We start from the raw sequence: 5,699 nt of genomic DNA on the forward strand, positions 1-5,699 counted from the left end.
GAATCCCAACAGCCAAATATCGTTGAATATTAAAAAAAAATTTCTAAAACATTGGAATTTACAATCTGCAAATGAGCGTTAAATAATTGTTGATGTTAAGAAAAAAACGCCATCTGATGTCCTTATGCCGTGTGCAGAATGGAATCCGCCATCCACACTTGCCATGGACGTTATAGTGTGTCTCCACAGACATAGGAAATCGGTGGCCTTTCAATTGCTCTCTAAAATGCCTCAGCAAGACATTCACTTCAACAACAGCTATAGATGTGCAAGAAGTGCTGGCCAGCCAGAGACCTCCTCATTCCACGAGTGAATGTAAAAGTTCGATTTCACTGGGCACCATAGGAACCATGCTGGGACCAGTGTCTTGGCCAATCATGTTGGTCGGTATATGGGTGGGGCCTTACACACGAGAGAAGATCCAGCGACAGTGTTTTGGTGAAAGGAGTTTTCCAAATCCAAAGAGAGAAGGGAAAGCATCGGAACAGCATGAAGTTGTGGCTGCAGTCAGTAAGAATGGAACAAAAAAGGACAACGTGTAAATAAAGCTGCACGTCAGTGAATAGATTTGGAACAGGAAATTCTGGTCAATCTTAGATTTTTCTGTTCACTTCTGGAATGAAGAAACTATCTACAATAAGATATATGGAGTTGTGACAAAAAGATTAATGAACGTTAAGCACCAGAGTGACGTGTTTGCAGGGTGAACACAAGGTTCAAAGGTATTCATTAATATGTAATGGTACACAACCTCATGGAGACTTAGGCAGGATGGGAAACTCTGGCAGAAATGGGGAACAAAGCCATTACAGAGAAAGCGTTTGGCCACAGATTATGCAGCTGAATTAATCTAAATGCAAATTCTGCGCAATATACGTTAACAACTCAAGGAGGAGAACAGTCTTTTGACGGCCTATCAGCATTTCATTGTTCATCATTCACCTAAAAGGAATTAATTGGAAAATGTAACAAAGGCACTCTGATAATTTCATGGGAATTCAATCTCCATACAATCTTGGACAGTCAACTGGCAAGAGTGATATTCGAAGACATGTTCGGATAATTCCTATGTCGGTGTTTCTATTAATAACATGTTGTGCAACTGTCTCGGGAATTAACTATCTCAGCTCGATCGTCGGCTGATGAAGCTGAGAGATTGAGTGATGTCATGTTGAGAGTTCCTCCGGGAAATTGTGATGAAGTGAAATTCAAAGGAATTATGAAGTTTTAAGATGACTACAGAAAGGACACGTTACATGTGAAAACAGAAACAAAGCCAATTATATGATTTTGAGAGGGGAACTGACCAAGGTTAACAATGTAAGCAGCCTGACATAAGTGTCTCTAAGTGAACAGTGGAAAACGTTTGAAGGAACAATGTGAAACAGTCAACAAAAGGAAATTCTATTGAAACAGCCCAAACCTCAGCAAGAAATTCCCATCTGCCCCTCACTCAGGACAGAAAGCATCTGATTCGATTCAGAGACGCTCAGAAGACCTCTGAAAAATCATGTAATAATTTTAAAGAGATAGTCTGTTTTAGTAACAAACAAAACATGGAAGTATTTGTTAAAAGGACTGCAAAGGGGTCTACTTGCGGAGGATTCAGTCGGAAGAGGAAACAATGTCAGGATTTAATGACATAATAGGAACAGGGAGAGTTGAAGTTGCTGGAGGTGGTGAGAGTATTACAGAGAGTGGAAAAGGTTGAAATGATATTACAAAGCCACAACGAATTACTGCAGCTGGATGTGTCTTCAGAGGCAAGGATGGAAGTATGCAATTGTACATATATATGCTTCAGGTGAGGTGATTAATGGATAGACCAGCAAACATTGCTCACCGCTAATTGCTCGCAGGCAGCTTAGAGTCAACAATATTGCTGTGGGTCTGGAGTCACTTTGAACTAAACCCGGCAAAGATATCAGATGTCATTCCCTAAAGGGCACAAGAGAAACAGTTGAGTTCTTTCCCCCAAATAATCAACAATTCATTTATTGCGGAATCTTTTCAGCACATCACTGCATATTTGCCCAAGTTCCTCAGATTCCATGTCTTTTTTCAATAGCAAATACTGAAGCAAAACGTTGTTCAGGATCTCACGTATCTCCTGCAGTACACACATTGACAGCCTCCTGGATCTTTAAGTGTTCATTTGCTCTTCTGGCTAATACTTTCGCCCCTGTAGAAAATTGTCCAAAACCATCTCAAGCTTCAAATAAGCTATATGCCCCTTCCCCAATCTATCTATTTCAAAACTTACACCAACACCAAGTCATAAAATCCAACAGGCTTTCCAAAAATTACTTTTAAAAAAGTATTGTCTTTTGTAAAATTCTACGTCTCCCATTGTTTCTAAAATGTTCAGTTACTGTTTGGTTTCATCATACAAGGAAGAAATATGCAGCGAGATTGGGGAGACTTGCAGGAGCAATACAGTTGTCATCTTTGGGGATTTTAATTCTCCGAACATAGACTGGTGTGGTGCTGGAAAAACACAGCCTGTCAGGCAGCATCCGATGAACAAGAGAGGCAACGTTTCAAGGAAAGTCTCTTCATGATATCTGATGGAGGGCTTATGCACAAAACGTAAATTCTTCTTCTCGATGGGGAGATTTGAGAAGCTTCCTCTTCCAGTGAGTTTATGAAATGTTCATCGTTATTCATCGTTGGTGTGGCAAGTTGGCTGAGCTTAGATCTGATCCAAAAAGCAAAATGAAGCACCAAACCTGAATTGACACATCATGCCAAACTAAATTCAGTCACATGTAGGCCCGACCTGGTAAGGATGGCACATTTCCTTCCTTTGAAGGATATCAGTGGATTGTTTTCTGCAATCAACAACAGTTACATAGTCATCAATTGATTCTTAATTTCGTATATTTTTATTGAGGTCAAATTTCACTATCTGCTGTGATGGAATTCAAACCTGGATCGGCAGAACTCCCTTGAATTTCTGATGTTGTAGTTCAGCGAAAGTATCACTACACCATCACCTTGCATGACTGAATATCAAATCGAAGCAGTTTGTCCTTATCTGTTCCATTCAAAACACTTAAATTTTTGAAAATTCAATCAAATCTCCTCGCAGTTTTCTTCTCTCAGGAGAACAGTCCCAACTTGTTCAGGCGATTCGTCTAACTGAAGTTTCTTACAGCTGGAATCCATGTATTAATTTGCTATTGCATTCTCCTCTATATATTTGCACATTTTGTGTAAAGTGGTATTGGCAACTGTGTACAATACTCCAGCGGAGGCACTGGTGAAGGTTCTCTGTCTTCAGTGTAACCAGCATTCCATGCTAGAAATGGAATTTGCTGGAGAATCTCGGAATATCTCGAGGGAGAGGAACAGAGATAACATCTTGAGTCCACTTTGACTCTCCTCCTTGTATCCAAATTCTTCATGAGGTGAAGTGATATTGCTCTCTCTACGCAGATGCAACCAGCCCAGCGGAATTTCTCCAGAGGTTTCCCTTTTCATTTCAGTTTTCCATGATCTATTTTACTTTTCCTTAATCCCAGCACATATTTTACCCCAAATACGATGTGCTTCAATCTTATGCACTGACCTTTTATGCCATGCCTTATCAAAAGTCTACTGGACAATCACCGTACCCTCTTTATGAATACTATATCATCAAAGAACACGAGAAAAGTTGTCTAATATGAATAAATGTTCATTTTCTATAACAACGAAGCAGACCAAAACCCTAAATGGTGATTACCAATGGAATGAAGGAATGGGCATTCGTGTGGATGTGGGACATTCAGTGAAGCTCCTTTTTAAGTATTGTGAAAATGTCCCACCCAGCAAAAATGCTTGAATTTTCTCAGAAATTATCAAAAAAATATTGAAATAAAATGATCGATGACTACTTTGAATGTGCTCAAATTTCAATGGATATTGAGATAACCTTTACACAAAGTCATGCAAAGTCTTGTTAAACATCAGATAAAAGTGAGGACTGCAGATCTTGGACATCAGAGTCCAGATTAGAGTGGTGTTGGAAAAGCACAGCAGGTCAGGCAGCAGGAAAATCGACTTTTCAGGCAAAAGCCCTTCATTCCCGACTCTGGTTAAACATCATCAGACTTAAAGAAGTGCAATAAAAACGTTATTAGATGAGTAAAATGAACCTCCTGTCATCACCCAATTCGCACATCAAACATGAATGGGAACACATTATGAACAACCTCATAGTAACATACAATGAATGATCATACAAACTGAAAGCAGCCTGGCGATAACACGTGGACAGAATTAAATATGTAAACATTAACAAGCTCACATGAACACACTGAACACATTGACACTGACTGAAACATTCAAAGATACATCGAAGCAAACTGACCTGAACTTATCATGTGCATCAATCCCGATGTCATAATCAGATAGGTACACGACTGGGCTTTCTTGCTTTTTGCACTTTCTCGCTTGCATATCCTGAAATACTAACTGGTAGTGGTGTACAGTGGAATCCCCGCATCAGCTGACAAAACAGCCTCAGCTGAAGAATCTCCCAGTTAAACAACAATGCCCATTGTTTGCGACAGCCTTGTTATTTGAATAAACTGTCCAAACAATCCAGCGCCCGGATGAGCAATGCCTCTCCACAGGCTGCAAACCATCAGGAATATGTTCCTTCTTGCAGGTAAAATCAACAGGATCAAGTTTGACAAGAAGGAGTGAGCAAATAAGCTGACTAATGTTCATAAGTCTTGTCTCGATCCCGTGTAGGATGTGGATCAGTACCCTGTCAGTTTGTGTGTCAGTGTCTCATGAGGTGATCATGCACATTTGGTAAGTTAGCAGCTATCCCCGAAAAGTAAACACACAATTAGCATTAGCAACAGACAGCCAAAACACCAATAATTTTGTATTGCATGTATGCCTGGATGAAACGTGTGAATAAGAGGTTTGGGGATCCCTGCAAAGTTAGCAAGGTACAATTTCGGAGGCCATTAACCACACACTTGACGACAGAGGACAAGGAGATAAACAGTGCCAGGGCAAGAAGACATTCGTGAATTTAGGCACGTCTTAAACGCTGAGGAGGAACTAGTGGATATCGTTGGCGAGGATAGAGATATCTGGCAGATGATGACACTGGACCACCGAAGAGTGAGGAAGAAAGTTGTCAGTGGAAGACACAGGTGCAGAAACAGGCCATTAAATCCATTGTTTTATGCTTTGACATTTAATTAGATGATGGTTTATAATCATTCTCAACTTTACTTTCCTGCCTTTTCAAAATAATCCTAAAATTTACAACGTTATGTTCAGTGTAATCACGGGGAACGTTTCAGTTTTAGATCATTTTTAAACTTACCTTCTTACATATCACCAGACCCAACACAGTTTGATCTCTGTTTGGAATCATAACATGCTATTGTCAGAAACTGTTGAAAATATATTCTATGTATTTTCCCTTCAAACAATGTCAGGCAATCTGAACTTCCTGACCCACCTGAATATTAAAGTTACCAAGACGTTTGTTACGTGCCTGCAGTATCTAACGACTTAACTCTCCTCGACAATATAACTACAGTAAAGGGAACTTTATATCACTATTGGCAGTGTCATCATCCCCTTGTTATTCCTTCTCGCTACCCATATGGCCTCTGTAGCGTCCCATCCAAGATTCCTTCGTGCTTTCTACTTTATACATCCGATGTTTCAATACTACCCCACCAAAC

This window comes from Chiloscyllium punctatum, chromosome 43 (assembly GCF_047496795.1).
Source record: "Chiloscyllium punctatum isolate Juve2018m chromosome 43, sChiPun1.3, whole genome shotgun sequence".
Taxonomy (NCBI): domain Eukaryota; kingdom Metazoa; phylum Chordata; class Chondrichthyes; order Orectolobiformes; family Hemiscylliidae; genus Chiloscyllium; species Chiloscyllium punctatum.